Genomic DNA, 22,269 nt, shown 5'->3' with positions numbered 1-22,269 from the left:
AATTTCCTCAAGTCGTTACTTGACACGGTTATGAAAATGACTATTTTTCTTTCTTTTCTTCCAGGAAAGCAAAACACACGTGTCGACCCGAGACCGGATAAAAGATAATCAGCTTTTTCGTTGAAAAACACGCCCAACCAAAAATACATTTTTTTAGCCGCAACCCCGATAAAGTTGGTAAAATTGTTTTCGTTTTGTTAGAAAATACGCAAAGTTGGAATCGGCGGAGCGAATCATGAATAGTAAATTTTTATAATAAACATAAAGAAATGGTGGAGGCGCCGGGACAATTTGTCAGCGTTTGACACGAAATTAAAGCCGCTTGCTGTTTCGGGTTTCTAACTTTCCTTTTCACCCTTTAGTTATAAATGTATTATGTCATGAAATATTTCTGGTGAAGGCGCCGGGGAAATTATATGCACTTTTTGGCACGGAATTAAACTGCAGCCGGATCGTGACTTTGTAAATTTCCTCTTTTTCTCTCTTTTATAAATATATTTCAAAGTTATGGACACAACCCCCGTAAGCTCTCGCATAAATAATTCAACACTCCTTTCCTCGAGCTAGTGTTTGAATCATAGATGGCTCCGGCTCCGTCTGTAAAATATGGCGCTGCGCTGATTGTTAATACATCCGGTCCGAGAGATAACCCCGTTTCCGTTTCCAGTACTGAATGGACGATGGTAGTTCAAATGGGAAAACGAAGGTCTTGAATTATGACACTTCGACAAAGAAACGAGCGCCATCTCGGTCACTAATTAAACATCACGAAGTCGTCTTCTCCCAAGTAGGCATTGGTTTTCGCGTTTTCTCTTGTTTGGGACATCAAGTAGGCGTGTCAATGGCCGTGTTATGAGGCGACATCTGTCGGTTGCACGAATCCGAGAGTTACGACGCGTTAATTGGGGACAAAAAATGTTGGTAACACTGTTGGGAGATTTTAAACAGGGTCAAGTTGGTTATGATTATGAATCGCCTAGTTTTTGGCGAAATAAATTTCAGACCACAAGGACTGTGTCGGGTTTATTGGCAATTTTCTAGGGATTTCTAAAGAATTTATTGGAAGCTCTTCCTGTTATCGGGAGTCGTTTTTTGGGTTTATACAGGGTGATTCATAAAGAGACTGCGTATATCATTTAGAAAGCTTGGGACATTTTTACATGTTGGCAACCCTGATGGATTGATGAATGCGCCAGATGAAGACTAGAAACTGCAGCTTTCGATTTTTAATTTGGAGCGTGCAAAGTAAAAAAAAATAAATTTAATCAATTCCACGCCAGTTGTGTAATTATTTCTCAGTAATAAAAAACAGACCTCGAAATGTTGATTTAATTTTTCTACTTCCACGCTGTGTGTAAAACAAAGGAAAGAGAGTTCAGTATCTCACGTCGCTTTATGAAGTTGGTACCACTGTGAGCTCTGTTTACACTAAAAATTTGACTTCAATAATTAAATTCCACGCTACTTATGTAAAATAAGCATAACAGTCCCAATTCCACGTCAGTTGTGCTAAGGAATTTATTGGTAGTACTTCCAATTATCGGTAGTCGTTTTTTGGGTTTATACAGGGTGATTCGTAAAGAGACTGCGTATATCATTTAGAAAGTTTGGGATATTTTTACATGTTGGCAATCCTGATCGATTCATGAATACGCCAGATTAGGACTAGAATATGCAGCTTTCGTTTTTTAACTTGGAGCGTGCAAAGTAAAAAAAATAAATTAATTAATTCCACGCCAGCTGTGTAAATATTTCTTAGTAATAAAAAACAGACCTCAAATGTTGATTAAATTTTTCTACTTCCACGCTATGTGTGTAAAACAAAGAAAAGATAGTTAAGTATCTCACGTCGCGATATGAAGTTGGTACCACTGTGGGCTCTGTTTACACTAAAAATTTGACTTTATTAATTAAATTCCACGCTACTTATGTAAAATAAGCATAACAGTCCCAATTCCACGTCAGTTGTGCTAAGGAATTTATTGGTAGTACTTCCAATTATCGGTAGTCGTTTTTTGGGTTTATACAGGGTGATTCGTAAAGAGACTGCGTATATCATTTAGAAAGTTTGGGATATTTTTACATGTTGGCAATCCTGATCGATTCATGAATACGCCAGATTAGGACTAGAATATGCAGCTTTCGTTTTTTAACTTGGAGCGTGCAAAGTAAAAAAAATAAATTAATTAATTCCACGCCAGCTGTGTAAATATTTCTTAGTAATAAAAAACAGACCTCAAATGTTGATTAAATTTTTCTACTTCCACGCTATGTGTGTAAAACAAAGAAAAGATAGTTAAGTATCTCACGTCGCGATATGAAGTTGGTACCACTGTGGGCTCTGTTTACACTAAAAATTTGACTTTATTAATTAAATTCCACGCTACTTATGTAAAATAAGCATAACAGTCCCAATTCCACGTCAGTTGTGCTAAGGAATTTATTGCTAGTACTTCCCATTATCGGTAGTCGTTTTTTGGGTTTATACAGAGTGATTCATAAAGATACTGTATATCATTTAGGAAGCTTGGGACATTTTTACATGTTGGCAACCCTGATAGATTGATGATTGCGCCAGATGAACACTAGAAACTTCAGCTTTCGATTTTTAATTTTGAGCGTGCAGAGTAAAAAAAAATAAATTTAATCAATTCCACGCCAGTTGTGTAAATATTTCTTATTAATAAAAAACAGACCTCGAAATGTTCATTTAATTTTTCTACTTCCACGCTACGTGTGTAAAACAAAGGAAAGAGAGTTAAGTATCTCACGTCGCGTTATGAAGTTGGTACCACTGTGGGCTCTGCTTACACTAAAAATTTGACTTTAATAATTAAATTCGACGCTACTTATGTAAAATAAGCATAACAGTCCCAATTCCACGTCAGTTGTGCTACGGAATTTATTGGTAGTACTTCCAATTATCGGTAGTCGTTTTTTGGGTTTATACAGGGTGATTCGTAAAGAGACTGCGTATATTATTTAGAAAGTTTGGGATATTTTTACATGTTGGCAATCCTGATCGATTCATAAATGCGCCATATTAGGACTAGAATATGCATTTCGTTTTTTAACTTGGAGCGTGCAAAGTAAAAAAAATTAAATTAATCAATTCCACGCCAGCTGTGTAAATATTTCTTAGTAATAAAAAACAGACCTCGAAATGTTGATTTAATTTTTCTACTTCTACGCTATGTGTGTAAAACAAAGAAAAGAGAGTTATTAAGTATCTCACGTCGTTTTATGAAGTTGGTACCACTGTGGGCTCTGTTTACACTAAAAATTTGACTTTAATAATTTAATTCCACGCAACTTATGTAAAATAAGCATTGTCACACCTTTCAAAAAAAAAGGTCGGTAGGTGACACCGCACCGGTGCTCTTGTAGCCTTTGGTGAGCTGGTGTCGTGGGTCAGAGAGTCTGGGCGCCAAGAACTTAGTTTGATTTTAAAGTAGCCAAGTCGCTCAATGCTACTCAGAAGTAAAATAAATGGTTTTTAAAAAATTTGGTTTTAATAAAAAAAATATGAACTTAACAATTGGTGAAATTTTAGGTGATGTTGGTTACTTAAATTTAAATGACAGGTTTGTTACCGTGTCACAGCTGTGATTGGTTTACAGAAAGACTATAAAAAAGTTAAATACTAAAAATAATGATGATTAATTGAATTGAACTCAAGAGGAAGTTAATAAAATCAGGTTACAGGCCAGCGAGACTCTCGATAGAGTCTAGATAACACGCTGTCGGTGACGTCGATAATACGACTCAGGCGGTGACGCAATTAAACAATAATATCGCAAAAAAGGTACTTATCGCCGTCGGGAACGCTCCAGGTGCCTCTTGTCGTCTGGTCCGGGTTGGATGTGGCCGCTCGGGATGGTTATTAGCGGGCGAGAAAGTCTCGGTTACTCCACGAGGTCGATCGGGGACTCAAGGCGACGGGCAAGGTGTTACGGGCGCACCGGCGAGAATCTGGTAGTCGTTTTTGCGAGAGTCGTAGGCGTGCGTGCGACCCTCTCTGAGGGTGGACGATACTTAATGCGGTTCTGGGGTTCTTAACCGCAAATACGGGACTTCAAATAGTACTAGGAAGTGCTTAGACGGTAAAAGGTAAGATAATACGTCTGCTTCCTTCGAAGCCCAAAACGGAAAAAAAAGCTGAAAGGCCACGAGGAATCGTAGGTGGCACTACCTGTGATTTCGGGGATGATAAGAAGATTCCGACCTCTGCGCGAGTATCGCGGGCGTTCTCAATGTCGCACTTGTCAAAGGGTCGTGATTGACAGGTTATGTTAGTTTGTTGTTGTTGGTGAATGTCCGCAATAAACGTAGGTTGGTAAGTGATACTGTTATCTAACATAGTAGTCGCGAGAGGGTTGATCTTGAAAACTAAAATGGTTGTTGTAGGGATTTAGAGAAAGGTACGGGAACCAGTCATGACGAATTCCTGGACTGGACAACATAAAGGGGCTTTAAACCACACCGAGTCGCCCTTGGTTCGGTGCGACGATACAAGAAGGAACGTGGGCTCTGAAATTCACCGGAAGGGTGCCAACACCTTCCAGAGGGACAGTCGAAAACGCTCAGGGGTGGTCTGCGCCTCACCAACCCCTTCCTGGCGAACACACGAAATTTTTGGGGCAAAGGCTTGATCCAACTTCCCCTAGGATTGGAGCCGAAGAAAAGATAAAAAAGATAAACGCGATAATAGTAAGTTTTGAACTGTGGAGACTTACTAGACTATTATTCATTTTAGGTTGAACACTGATGTTGTCGTGTCAACGGTGGAAAAGTACCCAGGCATTTATGGGACTCCAAAATCGCCTCCCATACCAGCGGTGTCTCGCGTTTATCCCCTAATTCATAAAAATCTTAATAAATGACCTTGTTCTCATTTTAGAAACGTTACAGCATAACAGTCCCAATTCCACGTCAGTTGTGCTAAGGAATTTATTGGTAGCACTTCCAATTATCGGTAGTCGTTTTTTGGGTTTATACAGGGTGATTCATAAAGAGACTGCGTATATCATTTAGAAAGCTTGGGATATTTTTACATGTTGGCAACCCTGATAAATTGATGAATGTCCCAGATGAAGACTAGAAACTGCAGCTTTCGATTTTTAATTTGGAGAGTGCAGGGTAAAAAAAATAAATGTAATCAATTCCACGCCAGCTGTGTAAATCTTTCTTAGAAATAAAAAAAAGACCTCGAAATGTTGATTTAATTTTTCTACTTCCACGCTATGTGTGTAAAACAAAGAAAAGAGAGTTAAGTATCTCACGTCGCTTTATGAAGTTGGTACCACTGTGGGCTCTGCTTACACTAAAAATTTGACTTTAATAATTAAATTCCACGCTACTTATGTAATATAAGTATGTCAGTCCCAACTCCACGTCAGTTGTGCTAAAGAGTTTATTGGTAGTCGCTTTTTGAGTTTATACAGGGTGAAACATAAAGAGACTGTATATTTCGTTTAAGAGGCTTCGGAAATCTTTACATGTTGGCAACCCTGGCGGCGATTGATCGTTCTTTGTTCCATCACAGCCGCATTATTAATCCCCACTGAGACTTGATGGAGGCTGAACTTTACCACCAACGGTCGTAGAGTGGTCATAAAAGCAAGGCTACTTCACTTTTAAGGGTGAGTTTGATAAGAAAGCAGACGCTCGAGAGGGTTTCCGTAATCAACTTAATAACAATAGAAGAAATGCATTATTGTAATTAAATCGATCGCGATAAATTGTAAAAGCAATCTCTCACAAACTTTGACCACTGTCATCATAAATCGCCCAATTTAGTTGGACACCTGTAACCGCATTCAGATCTTATCGCGTTTCCATTGGATCGCTTTTGCTCATCAAACCCTAAATCAATTACACGCTCTGGAAGGTGACATTTATCATCGTAAAGAGTGGTAAATTGCTCAGACGTACGATTTTTATTTCATTATTCGAAAGAATTTTAGTTGGCATTGTGATATGAAATAACTTCGAGATTAATTATGAGTGAGTTTTTAAAGTTGCTTGGATTAATAAATCAAGAGTGATTTGGGTTAAGTGGTCATTTAGTCGACAAAAAGAGGACAAAGTTGCGCATGTTGTGTGTAATTAATCACTTTTTTGTAGAGAGCAAAGGTCGAAATTAATTAGAAAAATAGTGGAAATTTACCCGGCGCATCCACCAAATTTTACAAAAAAAATATAAATTTGGAAAATCCACTTCAAGAGAGTGGTACCACCGCGGATAAGAAATATAAGTCTCTAAACAGTTTAAGAACGCATAGAAATAGCCTAAAACGAGTAAAAAAGCTTCTCTGGAAACACAAAATAGCATAAAATGAAATAAAAACGCGATTTAAATTTTATAAACAAACAGTAAATATATCGTAGGATTCTTTTATGTGTTATAATTTCATAATAAAAAAACATTGAATTTTTATACCCCAAATGTTCAATTCACAGGTTAGGCGACAAAAATGTCAAAACTAAAGATTTGTTATTCCATATTCGTCAAAAAAAATTAAAATGGACTTAGCAGATTTACACGTTAAGCCGACGATGAGTAACTTTACCTTACTTTTGTAAGTCAATTTGTCCGAAATTTAGTCAAATTTATTCAAATTCAGTACTTTAATTGGTACAGACCTGGGATTTGTTTGGTTTTAATTAAACTTTGTCCAATTTAGCAATTTCAATGCAAATTGTCTTAATTTAGTTTCATTCTGACACATTTGATACAAATTGTTTAATCGCATAATCGTGCCGTCTAGGTGTTTTTAATTTTAGTTCAACTCTGCTGAGCTTGATTAAATTTAATCTATTATAGTGATTTTTCTTTCATTCCAGAATGTCAGTCAAATTTTTATTAACTGCTCTAATTTTGACTGATTTAGCCGAAGTTAACTAAATTTAGTCTACTCGGAAATTATATTTAGGTTAAATTTAGTTCAAACTATTTTATTTAAACTAAATTTAGTCTAATTTGCTGCAAATTATCTAGATGTGATTCTTACCAAATTTACTTAAAATTATTTTAGTTTAACATAATGTACTTTTTTTGATTAAATTAAATTTATTTTAACCGATTTTGATTGATTACTATATTATTACATAACGTTTGTCGAATTTTTGTAAATTTATTCTTTTCTTTATTTATTTTATTTCGACTAGTTTTGGCAAAGACAGTTAAATTTAGTTTTCTCAAAAATATATTTAGGTTAAATTTAGTTCAATAGCATCTAATTAAAACTAAATTTAGCCTAATTTGTAATAACTTATTTTGATTTTCGAAGTGAATTATAACAAAATGTCAATTAATTTTTTTAATTGATTCAATTTTGAGAGGTTTTGTCATTAAGATTTAGTTTATTAAAAACACATACATATTAAGTTAAATTCATTTCAAATTTTAATTATTATAAATTTATTTTAATGAATTTTGATTGATTACTGTGATTTACAAAATGTCACTCAAATTTTTGGTAATTGGTCTAATTTCGACTGGTTTTTGTTTTTTTTTATATTTAGGTTAAATTTAGCTTAATTTGTAATAATTCATCTAAATTTTCGGAATTATTCTTATCAAAATGTCACTTCAATTTTCGTTAATTGGTTCAATTTTGAGTTGTTTGTCTATAATCAGTTACATTTAGTTCAGTCGAAACACTTATTTAGGTTAAATTTAGTTTAATAGTGTATTATTTGCACTAAATTTAGCCAAATTTTTGTAATTTATCGTGATTTTTTTAACAGTTTAATGCAAATTATCTTAGTTTAGTTTCATTCTGACACATTTGATCCAATTCGTGCCGTCTAGGTGTTTTAAATTTTAGTTCAACTCAGATGAGCTTGATTAAATTTAATCTATTTTAGTGAATTTTGAATTAATTCCAAAATGTCAAACAAACATGTGTTAACTTGTCCAATTTCGACCGATTTTGTCAAAGTCAATTAAATTTAATTCACTCGAAAATTATATTTTGGTTAAATTTAGTTCAAACTATTTTATTTAAAATCACTCGAAAATTATATTTTGGTTAAATTTAGTTCAAACTATTTTATTTAAACTAAATTTAGCCTAATTTGTTGCAATATATCTAGATGTTCTGAGTGATTCTTACCAAATTTACTTTCAAATTTTAGTTTAATATACTGTACTTTTTTTGATTAAATTAAATTTATTTTAATGGATTTTGATTGATTACTATTATTGTAAAACGTTTGTCGAGTTTTTGTAAATTGGTTCAATGTCGACTAGTTTTGGCAAACTGTTAAATTCAGTTCTCTCAAAAATATATTTAGGTTAAATTTAGTTCAATAGCATCTAATTTAAATCTAATTTGTAGTAACTTATCTAAATTTTCAAAGTGATTTTTATCAAAATGTCAATTCATTTTTTTCTTAATTTAAAGTTTAAAATTAAATTTAGTTCAAACCATTTTATTTGAACTAAATTTACCTAATCTAATTCGTTGCTTAAAAGTTTACTCAAAATTCTTATCTTAATGTAGTTAAATTTTCTTTGATTATTTTAAATTTATTTTAATGAATTTTGATTGATTTATTGTGATTGCAGAATTATTGTTAATTGGTCTAATTTCGACTGGTTTTGGCAGAGACAGTTAAATTTAATTTGTTCGAAAGTTATATTTAGGTTAAATTTAGTTCAATAGCATCTAATTTGTACTAAATTTAGCCTAATTTGTAATAATTTATATAGATTTTAGGAATGATTCTTATCAAAATGGCACTTCAATTTTTGTTAGTTGGTTAAATTTCGATTGATTTGTCAATAATCAGTGACATTTAGTTCAGTCAAAACACATATTTAAGTTAAATTTAGTTTAAAAGTGTATTATTTGCATTAAATTTAGCCACATTTTTGTAATTTATCGAGATTTTGTAACAACTCTTGCCAAATTTAATTAAACCAACATCAATTTCACCAAATTTATTTAAAAGTAGTCCATTTATTTTAGCGATTTTTTATTGATTAACAGATTTAGTTCCCTCAATTTTGAATAATGTAGTCAAAGTTAGATAAATTTGATTCAAAATTAAATTAACTTTTATTCAATAGCATCTAATTTAAACTAAATTTAATCTAATTTGTTGTAATTTGTTATATGATTGTTGCTCTATTTAATTAACATAACTTTTAATGGTCTTACTAAATTCATTTGATTAAATTTCACTTAATAATTTTAGCATTTAATTTAACATATTCCAACTTCATACATTTTAAATCAAATTTAATCCAATCTAGTCCGGTTTAGTCTCGATTGGCATAAAATTGTCGTAATTTTTTATTCAAAACTATTATTTGCTTACACTTTAGTCTAATGCATTTTCACTTTTTTGTGATCCACTTAGACGGAAAGAGCCCATTCGGTTTAATCAAATTTAGTTGAATTTAGTTAAATCCCAGAACAAAAAAATTCCTGTACTTTTGCTAAATCTGTTTGCCAACGTCCATTTGCGAAATTTCCCCAGATTACAGCGACGATTTAAGAAAACTACCTCCAGATAACTTCAGTTTAATTTATCTCCGTCAGACGTGAGCGAGTTAAAATGTAATTTCTTGGTCACATAAATGCTGCTAAGTATCAGATCACTCTTTGTTCTGTTGTACGAATAAAACTCCAGAAACTCAATGGAATGAAAGCGATCCATGAGTTGTAATTTCATACACAAAGAGGATAAATACGCTCTGAATACAGTGGAAAAGTTGAGGAATTTTCATGTGGATGTCGGTATGTGTCGCTTTGTAAAAAAAATTTGAAATCACTCTGTATATAAAGGAAGCGCGACGGCAGCAAGAAAAAAAGAGTTGGCTGTGGCCGCCGCAGTGGTGTATCGTTTATATCTGGATAAGCTTTTAGAAAATTAATTTTCATATCTCTTTGAACGACCTCGAAACTTTGCTTTAAAAGATTAATTAGGAAACCTCTCTTCCACTTATCTCGGTCTTTGTAAGACGTGAATCCTTAAATGCTGCAAGGGAAGAAAGAATAAATTTAGGTCGGGGGCTCTCTGCTGGTGAAAGCAGAAGCTGCAATTTTAGAGGAAAAGAAGTTAAGTGTTTATCAGCAATTTTAAAAAATGGTGGAGGCGCCGGATATTCTCTTCGCTATTTTCACTTTTCGGATAATGTAAATGACGTTTTACTCTTATCGACACGAAGGGAAACACACGTGTTTATCCGTAAATAAGCCATGCAAATGTCTATGGACTCGGACAAGAGAAAATGATTTACAAACATCGTCCTTTGAGGGTGGAATAATATGAATTGCAGCTCTGTCACAGAAAGCAATCTCGTTCCTAACGGAAATTATGGCGTTTGATGGAAATTAAATGACAGGTTTTGTATGGGGAGAAATTTATGGTATTTATATTAAAATATTTCTGGCATTTTCAAACTACGTCGATTGCTGATCTTTCGTCTAAAAATAACTTCAAATTGGACATTTTTAAATTGAAATTGACAGCTCAAATATGACCGGAAAATGAGTTTGTTTTTGCCGGCAGTGACACTAATCTCACTATTTTCCTTAATCAATTTTGTTCAAATTAAACTAAACGGAAATAAATTTATATAAATATTTCTCAAACCGGTGAAAATAGCTAATACCTTAAATTGAACTTAATTATTATTAATTAAACAAAATTTAGTAAAGCCAAAGTAACTCAAGTTTATTCACAAATGTACTAAAGCTACACCATATTAGACTTAATTTAGTTCAAATGACATAAGATACTTTGTCAAGCAAAGTTATACTAAACTAAATTTAACTGCATAAAAACAGAAATGCTGAAATACAGTTCAATAAATACTTCTGAAACCGATAAGTAAATGTGAATATTATTTTGAACTAAATTTAATAAAATAAAAGTTGAACTAAATTTATTTAAATTTGGTACAGTTTTATCAAAATTATGCAAAATTGAACTAAAACGATGGTAAAAGAGACTTATATCATTTTGATAAGCTACACTTTGTGCGGAACAGTGTTCTAGGAGGTAAACTAAATTTAGTTGAATAAAAATAATAATTAATTTATGAAAACTAATTCGAATGTTAATGAAAATTTTATGAAAATGCAAAATTCGCTCCTGATCAAAACGAATTGTAACTAACAGAATAAATTAGGAAAATAACATTTTAAATCACTAAAAATGGTAGAATTATTACTCCCATAATTAAAACTAGAAACTACTTTTTGTAAAAACTTTGTGCAAATTAAACTAAACAAAGTATCATTTTGAAGTAAATTTAATCAAATCAAGGGGGAATCAAATTGATCTAAATTTAATAATGCTGAAATAAGATTGATTAGTAATTAAATTTACTTAAAAATGGACTAAAACGACATCAAATTAGATCAAATTTAGTTTAAATGAGATACTTTGTTATATTGAATTAAATTTAACTGGTTAAAGAACTAATTAAACTAAAATTGACATTTTGGAATGTAAAAATAACTGTTTATTTCACTGAAAATGACAAGATATTATTTTAAACTGGAAATTACTTTTTATAGTTACGTGTGTTCAAATGAAACTAAATAGAACAATATTTTGAACTGAATTTAATCAAATAAAAGATAAATTAATTTTGAATTTATAAATTAAATTTAACTGGACAGAGTCAGTCATATAATTTATAGCGCGAAACTAAGTTAAATGTTGATTTAAATTGGGTTAAAATGCAAAATCCGCCTTTTAAATTCGACGTTTAAATTTCCACATCCATACTTCCAATTTTTTAGTTTTAGACGAAACTCATTGTAATTACATCAAACTAAGACTAAATTTAGTTTAAATGACATGCGCTCTAAACAAATTTAAACTGAACGAAATTTAACTGGTTAAAATTAACAGAAAACTAATTGAAATGTTGATTTTAAGCGGGTAAAAATGTCAAATGCGCCCCTGTGTACATTTACTCTCCAGAACCGTACTTCCAATTTTTTAGTTTTGGACGAAATGAGTTGTAATTGACGTCTTAAATTGACCTTAAAGTACATAAAATTTGATTAAATTTAGTTCAAATGAGATAAATCAAAGTATATAGAAATAAATTTAACCGGATAAAAATGACAGCAACTAATTTAAATGTTGATTTAAGGTGTTAAAAATGCAAAATCCGCCCCTGTTTAATATCTAGAGCCGCACTTTGAAACGTAGTGTATTTTATAGGTTAAATTGGGAAAAAAAAATTTTTGATCACTGAAAATAACAAGAAAATTATTTAAAACAAGAAATTACTTTTTGCCTGAGGATCTTTTTGAAATAAATTTAATCAAATCTAAGGTAAATAAAATTAAGCTAAATTAAATGAAACTGAAATAAGTTTAATCAGTAATCAAATTTATTCAAAGATGAACTAAAACCACAAGAAATTAAACCAAATTTAGTTCAAATGAGATACACGGTGTTTTTGAAATACACTATCAAACAAAACACGGTAAATGGTGAAAACAAAAAATGTTGTATGTAAAAGTCTTTTCGTTTTCGAGGTAAAATTAATCGAATATTTGGTAAAAATTTCCAATTCGCCAATAGCTTAGCAACAATCCAAGGTTTGTTGTTTAAGGTGGATATTTTTGTTAGTGGTATTCCAAGTAAGTTATAAAAAGATAAAAAGATAAAAACTATTCTGAATTCAATTAAATTTAAAATAGTTGAAGCAAATAGTGGAAATAAAACACTTTGTATCAAAGTTATATTGAACTAAATTTCGCTGGACAGAAACAGAAATATGATTTAAAGCGCGAAACAACCTTGAATGTTGATTTAAATCAAGTTAAAATGCAAAATCCGTCTCTGTCGTCATTTAATCTCCAGAGCCGCACTTTTAATATTTTAGTTTTGAGCGAAACGCGTTGTAATTGACACCTTAAATTGAACTATAACTACATCAAATTAGACTAAATTTAGTTCAAATAGGATACGTTGTATGAAACGAAGATAAATTGAACTAAGTTTAACCGGATCAAAATGACAGTATACTAACTCGAATGTTGATTTAAAGAGAGTAAAAATGCGAAATCCGCCCCTGTCTACATTTACTCACCAGAGTGGCACTTTAAAATTTTTAGTTCTGAACGAAACGGGTTATAATTGAACTAAAACTTCATCAAATCAGATTAAATTTAGTTCAAACGGAATACGCTAAATAAATCAAAGTTTTGTAGAAATAAATTTAATCGGATAAAAAACTAATTAAACTGAAATTGACAGTTTGAATTGTAAAAATAATTGTTTATGTCACTGAAAATGACAAGATATTATTTTAAACTGGGAATTACTTTTTATAGTGACTTGTGTTCAAATGAAACTAAATAGAACAATATTTTGAACAAAATTTAATCAAATAAAAGGTAAAGTTATATTGAATTTATGAATTAACTGGACAGAATCAGTAATATAATTTAAAGCGCGAAACTAAGTTAAATGTTGATTTAAATTGGGTTAAAATGCAAAATCTGTCTTTGTCGCCATTTAAATCTCCACATCCACACTTCCAATTTTTTAGTTTTAGACGAAACGCATTGTAATTACATCAATTTTAGTTCAAATGACATGCGCTTTAAACAAATTTAAACAGAACGAAATTTAACTGGTTAAAATTGGCAGAAAACTAATTGGAATGTTGATTTTAAGCGGGTAAAATTGCAAAATGCGCCCCTGTCTACATTTAGTCTCCAGAACCGTATCTAAAATTTTTTAGTTTTGCACGAAGCGAGTTGTAATTGACGTCTTAAATTGACCTTAAACTACATCAAATTTGATTAAATTTAGTTCAAATGAGATACCTGGATTAATCAAAGTATACAGGGTCCGGCAACACTTGTGTCCACCCCCAAAATCGTCTTTCATTTTAAAGATAAAATTTTGAAAATTTGCATACGCTCACAGTTGAAGCTCTAGAAGCTGACGTAAAAATTTGTTTTTTATCACTGATAGCTTTGGCGTCGCGACGCCTTAAAAATGTAATTTTTAGTTAATTGTGAGGGTTTGTAATATCAACCCCTAATTTATTTTTTTTCAATATAAATGTGTTAAAAATATTTTAGTTGTTATTTTAGATTCAATCCAAATTGTCTTCAAAATTTGAGAAAGAAATGCAGTTTTATCAAGTTAGTTTCCAATTTCATTACGTCAAAATTGGGAACTACGTTTACACCCATCTATCAACATCTTGTGTCACAAATGACATCTATTCATTGGTTCGCTTTAGATTGTAACAAAAGTCTTACTTGGTGAAATTGTCGCTTTGTCGATGTTAATTAACGTTTTCTGGGGTCCATAAAGTGCAACATGCCCGTGTTAATCAAAATTAACCTTTATAAGAGTTAATGAAGTGACTTATGAAATTTTGGTGTAAACGTAGTTTGCCGCTGCGCTGTCATAATTTTGAAAACTAACTTGATAAAACAGCGTTTTTTTCGGAAATTTTAAACACAATTTGCATTAGATTTAAAATAAAAACTCAGATATTTGTATCACAGTTATGTTGAAAAAAAAATAAATTCGCGAATATTTTCGCAAAAACTCAAAAATCGCTAAAAATTATACGTCTTAGGCGTCGCGACGCCAACCAAACCGTGGTAAAAAATAAATTTTGGCGTCAGCTTCTAGAGCTTTGTCAACTATGAGTGTATGCAAATTTTCAAAATTGTAACTTTAAAATTTAAGACGATTTTGGGGGTGGACACAAGTGTTGCCGGACCCTGTATAGAAATAAATTTAACCGGATAAAAATAGCAACTAATTTAAATGTTGATTTAAAGCCCCTGTCGCCGTTTAATATCCAGAGCTGCACTTTGAATTTTTTTTTCATTTTGAAAGAAACGTAGTGTATTTTATAGGTTAAATTAGGAAAATAAGATTTTTAATCACAAAAAATAACAAGAAAATTATTTAGAACTCTAAATTACTTTTTGTAATTAATTTATTTAAATTAAACTGAGTGAATTAAACTCTTTTTTGAAGTAAATTTAATAAAATCTAAGTTGAATGATTTTAAACTAAATTGAATAAAACTGAAATAAGCTTAATCAGTAATAAAATTTCTTCAAAGACGAACTAAAAACTACACCAAATTAAACCAAATTCAGTTTAAATGAGATACAGGGTGTTTTTTAAATACACTACCAAACAAAACACGGTAATTGGTAAAGACAAAAAATGTTGTATTATAATCTTAATTGCTTAGTGTTCCAAGTAAGTAATAAAAGATGTTATTTTTTTATTATTAGAAAAAATTAAAAATAATCAATTCGATTTTTTAAGGCTGCTAAAGACCGTGTTTAATTTTTGGTAGTGTATTTTAAAAACATCCTGTACATATTTTGTTATATTATTAAATTTAACCGGATAAAAAACTAATTAAACTGAAATTGACAACATAAATTATGAAAATAACAATTTAAGTCACTGGAAATGACAAGACATTATTTTGAACGAGAAATTACTTTTCGTAGTTAATTTTGTTTAACTGTAACTAAATAGAACAACATTCGAAACAAAAATTTAATCAAATAAAAGATAAAAACTATTCTGAATTCAATTAAATTTAAAATAATTGAAGCAAATAGTGGAAATAAAACACACTTTGTATCAAATTTATATTGAACTAAATTTCGCTGGACAGAAACAGTAATATGATTTAAAGCGCGAAACTAAGTTGAATGTTGAATTAAATCGGGTTCAAATGCAAAATCCGTCTCTGTCGACTTTCAATATTTTAGTTTTGAGCGAAACGCGTTGTAATTGACACCTTATTAAAGAGAGTAAAAATGCAAAATCCGCGTCTGTCTACATTTACTCTCCAGAGTCGCACTTGAAATTTTTTAGTTTTGGACGAAACGGGTTATAATTGGACTAAATACGCCAAATAACTCAAAGTTTTGTAGAACTAAATTTAACCGGATAAAAACGACAGCAAGTAACTGGAATGTTGATTTAAAGCGGTTAAAAATGCAAAATCCGCCCCTGTCGCCATTTAATCCCCAATGCCGCACTTTCAATATTTTAGTTTTAAACGAAACGCGTTGTAATTGACAGCTTAAATTGAACTATAACTACATCAAATTAGACTAAATTTAGTTCAAATAGGATACGTTGTATGAAACGAAGATAAATTGAACTAAGTTTAACCGGATCAAAATGACAGTAAACTAACTCGAATGTTGATTTAAAAAACATAGGAAAAATGCGAAACTCGCCCCTGTCTACATTTACTCTCCAGAGTGGCACTTTAAATTTTTAGTTTGGAACGAAACGGGTTATAATTGAACTAAAACTTCATCAAATCAGATTAAATTTAGTTCAAACGAGAAACGCTGAATAGATCAAAATTTTGTAGAACTAAATTTAACCGGATAAAAATGCCAGCAACTAACTCGAATGTTGATTTAAAGCGGTTAAAAATGCAAAATCCGCCCCTGTCGCCGTTTAATCTCCAGAGCCGCACTTCCAATTTTTTCGTTTTGGTCGAAACGTATTGTAATTTTCATGCACGTCCCAACTCGGTCCAAAAAACGTAAAGTTATGCTCGTCCCTCATAAATCACAAGACAAACAGTGTCATCATTCGATGATTTATAACGATCGTTCTATTGAGAAAACGCCAATGAATTAGAATCTTTGGCGATGCGCATTTAATTGATTTGTTTTTGGAAGGGCGAGGTCTTGACACGGATGAGTGCTCATAAATTATGTGTTGGAAGCTTTTGATGTGAAGATCACTTAGATACTTTGGTGACTGGGTTTTCGCAAATTCCCGGAAAATTTATTGAAAAGATGAGTTTTAATGGAGTGTTACGACTCGTGTCATGTTTGGAAGAACAGAATGAGTATAAATTGCCTTGACGTAATTCGGAATTTTCTCTAATTGTGCTATTTGTAGGCCATTTCGTGTGATAAATGAAACGAACATTTACGCTTCGACACGCTGAGTTTATTATGAATTAGTACAAATTCATTTCGAGTGTAATAAACACTGCGATTTTGCACTCGCAAGTTTTTTTCTACTTTCCTCTCCATTTTTCTTTCCGCAATCCATCACTTTAATGACTCTAAAACAGTTAAAGTTTGAGCGCTTTTTAAAACATTGATTTATTGACAAAACTTAACAAAGGAAAACTACGCAAATAGTTGACCAAAGTTGGAACGACCTCGGGCTCCATTCTGGTCAACTCCAGTTCAAATGCGGGCGCCACTTTGTTTTCAAACTTACAATAAATACTTTGAACAATCGTCCAGTTTCATTAATGCACGATTTGTCACAACGAAACCATTATTTTCATAATAATGTTGGTAATCCTGCATGTCAATCTATGATTGAGGTTATCGTGGCCTTCGTGATTCTAACAAAATCTCCGTATCGCGCCGTGCGAATGCAAATTTCCGCCGTAGCATTTAAATGTTAATTCTCGACAAAAAGTCCACACTTTGATGCCTTTTTTTGCAGATTTTCCAAATTTAAAAGCTCTACTTTGCTAAAACAGCTTTTCAGCAAAAAGCGCCAATCTTCTTGTAAAACCGTAAAACCGCACGTCTGCTAATGCACATTGAGGTTATCTGGTGTGTTTATCTACGACATCGCTCCAAAGACGAAAGCGCCCCCTTGACGTAAATGTCGATACAACATTAAGGACATTAGCGCAGCACACTCGCTGACTCGACTTTTCGACGATTTGAAAGGGGTAGAGACACAGTGGGAATTTATTCAATCGGAACGCGTTGTTGACGGTTTTACGACGAAGAAAAATTCTGTATTTAAATTAACTAGGGTTAGGCGGGAAAAGGGGGAATTTGGCGAGGCGTCGAGGTAGATTACAGAAATTAAAAACGGGGTTTTCTGTCAATTAAAAACTTGAGGAATTGGGGATTTGGTGATCATGTTGAAAGCACTTTAACTTCGGTTGGGAATTAGAAATTTGTGTAACAATGAAGTTTTTTTCTTTTAATTGCCACAAAAATTGCAATGGAATTCTAAATAAATCTTTTTGATACAAAATGGTGGATGCGCCGAGTGAAAATGTAGGAATCCGTCAAAAAAGTGAAATATAAAGTAAAACGATCCAAATAAAGAAAATAAAAATCAAATTCCAACGGATGTTTGAAAGAAATTTTTTTTAAAAAATTAATATAAGAATTTAATAAATTACTTGTACTCAAACAATCCAAAATAAAAAGACTTCAAATAACATATCTATAAAAAATACAATAGAATTCTTCAAAGAACGAATTAAAATGAAGAGATTGTTTAAACGAATTCTATAGAAACAGTGAAAAAAACTAATAACTTAGTCTAAAAAAGTCTAAATTGTCGAAACTTTTTTAGAGCCAAAAAAAAGTCAAAAGCTATGTTTCAAAATAGTCTAAAAATATAAGATTTTAAAATAACTATAGAAAATTTGAACAGTGTGAGCTTTGTTTAAATTTTTTTTAAAAGAAGCTCCAAAAAGTGTCAAATGAGAAGTCTATTAATTTGAAAAAGACGAAATAGTTAGATATTTGCCTAATTTGATAAAAAAAGTTTAAAAACAGTTTAAATAATCTAAAGAAAAAAAAAGAAAAAAAAGATCACGCAAAACTCAAATAAAAATTCAAAGCTTGTCTTGAAGAATCAAAAATCTCTAAAGCAGATCTTGACTTTATCAGGGTAGACACAGAAGCAAAAGCAAGTCTAAATGGAGTTCAAAATTGTCTAAAGAGAATTTAACAAAGTTTACGCTCAAAGGGTATTCAAAAAGACTTAAATAAGTCTTAAAAATTAGTCTTGAAAAGTAAAGAGACTCTAAACTGTCTGAAATTTGTCACGGTGTAAAATAACTAAAAATCGAATCTAAAGGTAGTTTATGAAACTCTACAGTCCAACAGAGTCTACGCTTAAAGAGAGTTTAGAAAGAGGACTTCAAAGAAAGGATAGAATTGTATAAAGTGAGTAAAGTGATTTTGAACTCTCTGAATATTGTATTGATAAAAAAACGTCAAAAAAACTATAGATTGCTCAAAAAAGTCCAACCAAGTCTGTGCCCAGCAAGAGTTCAAAATAACTCAAACAAGACTTGAAATTTAGTCTACAAGTGTATTAAATAACTAAAGAAACTCTTAACTGTCTGAATCTTGTCTGGATGTAAAAAAGGTCTAAAACAAGTATAAAAGTAGTCAAAAAAGTATAATTCCAACAAAGTCTACGCCAGAAGCGAGTTCAAAAATATTTAAATAGGGCTTGAAAGTTTGTCTAAAAGTGTATAAAATAAGTAGAGAAATTCTAAACTATCTGAATTTTATCTAGATGTAAAAAAAAATCAAAAGTGAATTTAAAGATAATCCAAAAACGTCTAAACATAGTAGTCCAACATAATCTACGTCCAAAGAGAGTTCAAAAACACTTAAAAAACACTTAAACTGGGTGTTGAAAAGATCAAAGACGAGTTTAACGATAGTTCAAAAAAGTGGAAACAGAATCAAGTATAAGTTCAAGAGTTTACGGCTAAAGAGAGTTTAAGACGACGTAAATAAGACTTAAAAAATAGTCTAGAAATGTATAAAGTGAGTGAAAATATTCTAAACTGTCTGAACTTTGTCTTGATGCAAAAAATGGTCAAAAGCGAGTTAAAAGATAATCCAAAAATGGCTAAACATAGTCAAGTCCAACAGAATTTACGTCCAAAGAAAGTTCAAAAACACTTAAAAAACACTTAAACTGGATGTAGAAAAGATCAAGAACGAGTTTAACAATAGTTCAAAAAAGTGGAAACAGAATCAAGTATAAGTTCAAGAGTTTACAACTAAAAAGAGTTTAAAACGACGTAAATAAGACTTGAAAAATAGTCTAGAATGTATAAAGTGAGTAAAGATATTCTAAACTGCTTGAACTTTGTCTTGGTGTAAAAAAAGGTCAAAAGCGAGTTAAAAATTAATCCAAAAATGTCTAAACATAGTCAAGTATAAGTCCAAAAAAGTCTACAAACTATGTGAGTTTAAAAAGACTCAAACAAGACTTGAAAGTTAGTCTAAACGTGTACAAAATAACTAAAAAAATTCTGAACTGAAAAAAATTCTAAACCTTGCCTGAGTGTATAAAAAGTCAAAATTGAGTCTAAAAGTAATTAAAAAAAGTCTAAACACAGTCACGTATAATTTTAAGAATGTTTACGCCCAAAGAAAGTTCAAAACGAGTCAAACAAGATTTGACAGTTAGTCTAGTGAATAAACTGAGTAAAGAGATTCTGAACTATCTAGTGCAGACAACGTCAAAAGCAAGTCTATAGATGGTCCAAAAAAAGTCTAAATAGAGTCATGTATAAGCCCAATAAATTCTACGCTGGAAAAGAGTTCTAAAAGATCAAGTAAGACTTGACAGTTAGTCTAGAAAAGTCAAAAATGACTAAATTTCTAAACTTTGTTTAAGTGAAAAAATGGTTAAAAAACGAGGCTAAAAAGAGTAAACAAAAGTCCAAAACAATCCACGTCCTAGCAGATTCGAACAAGACTCAAATCAGACTTCCAAATTTATTTATTATTAAGTCTAAAATAAAGCCTTGCTCGAAGACAAGACAAGAACGAGTCTAAAAACTGTGCAAAGAGAACGAATTTTTGAAAAGTGGTTTGAATGTGATCATTTGTCATTAGGAATACCTTTCAATTTTGTTAAACAAGTATGTTGAATTTAGTAATTAATGTTTCATAATCAGCTTCAGTTTTCAAATCCTTGGAAATAAAGTGAAAATCCCTTGTTTACACCCACATTTAGAATTTCGCGTTTTGAGTAAATCCGCAAAATTATGATTGTCGGTAATGCAGAACGTGTGCATTTAAATCGACGATAATATAAAGTTATTAGTTGTTAAATCGGTCGTGAAAACGTAATTTATAGCTCATCAGGTTCGTAAAATTCGGCGTTACAAACGACGAATTGATTTTTACCGAAAAAAGTATCCTAGATATTAACTTCCGGTTGGAATACACAACAGTGGAATTTTTGGCAAGTAGAAAGTCGTTTGTACGAACTTTACAACATTAAATATCTGAAATCCTTTTGTTCTCTTTTTTAATCTTCTTTGAAATCTTTAAGAGGCGTTTTTATGGCCGTCTTTCTCATAAGATTGAAGTCATTAATGCTCTTAACTTAATAAATGTAAAAGAGATAAATTTCGCCACAACACAGAATAAAAAACTTTAATTTTTCTTTGATCAAAAATTACTGTTAATTTCCACCCTTCCGTCACATCCAAGGGCGAAACCCGCCCTAAGTCAACATTGATTAACGAGGGAGACAGCGGCCCTATTGTTCGAGATATCTTAAGATATCCTTCAAAGCGTCGACAAATTTTAACCGAAAAAGTTTTTTGCGTCCGTGATTTATGTAAAATTTCGCCGCCACATATCATGTCGCGAAAAAATCTGGATCGCGTGTTAATAAACGGATCATTAAGTTCAGGAACTTGTTCTTGGAATGCAGAATATTCGGATGTTAAAGACGTTATATAACGTTAGTTCCGACGACTCGCCCCCATTTAACCAGTCAAGACCATGTTTAATTACTGTCGTTTGTAAGACGGTTTATTATCCGCCCCGAAAACGTTCTGTCCGTTAGGTAACGGCTCCATAAACTTCGGTTATGAGGTGGCAGTTAATACGAGGGGATGGGACAGTTTCTGCGAAGAACTCCCGCAATTAAAACGAATTTAAGGACATTCTTGAGATGCGGGCCCGAATTTGCGCAGTGATCACATTCAAACCACTGAAAGAGCGCCATTGATCACATTCAAAAATTCCAACCACTGACTTAACTAAGCGCCAAAAACGAAAATTTTTGAATCTTCGGCATCTCTTTTGAATATCTCATGAGGCCGCCCCCAGCTCGTAAATAATAATAACGGGGGCGGCGAAATCAGAAGAAATTTATAGGTTACGTTACGTGCAATATAGAAACTGATCCAATTATTATTGATTTATGGCGTTACGTGGAATCGTCTGGATAAAAAGATAATATTTAAAAGAGAAAAAATATTATTTTACAGTCGCGGCTTATTTATGGCCAATTAAGAGAATTAATTAAACGGAGAACGCGACTGTAATTAATTTAGGTGTTTTAATTCGCTCTCATTTTCACCAAAATAAATATTATAAATGTTCGGTTGGTATTAAGAGAGCCATTAACAAAATTATCTAAATAGTCAATCAATTACGCTACAGTTCTGCGGTTCGAGCGATATGCTGAGTCTGCTGAATTCGATATGAGCTTTAA

General features: G+C 31.8%; 1 protein-coding gene and 1 long non-coding RNA gene across 2 annotated transcripts in view; both read left to right on the top strand.

Annotated features, from left to right (window-relative positions):
* LOC148176949 (potassium channel subfamily K member 18) overlaps positions 1–22,269 on the top strand; it is a 236,832-nt gene that overhangs the window by 121,181 nt on the left and 93,382 nt on the right. The window lies entirely within an intron of this gene.
* On the top strand, positions 3,824–4,941 carry LOC148176950 (uncharacterized). The gene is made up of 4 exons (XR_015769779.1): positions 3,824–4,110; positions 4,183–4,336; positions 4,408–4,710; positions 4,757–4,941. It is a non-coding gene; the product is annotated as an uncharacterized LOC148176950 (long non-coding RNA).

Source organism: Gnatocerus cornutus, chromosome 3, assembly GCF_029298725.1.
Source record: "Gnatocerus cornutus isolate USDA-ARS CGAHR chromosome 3, icGnaCorn1.1, whole genome shotgun sequence".
Lineage (NCBI taxonomy): Eukaryota > Metazoa > Arthropoda > Insecta > Coleoptera > Tenebrionidae > Gnatocerus > Gnatocerus cornutus.
This window is presented reverse-complemented; position numbering and strand designations above follow the sequence as displayed.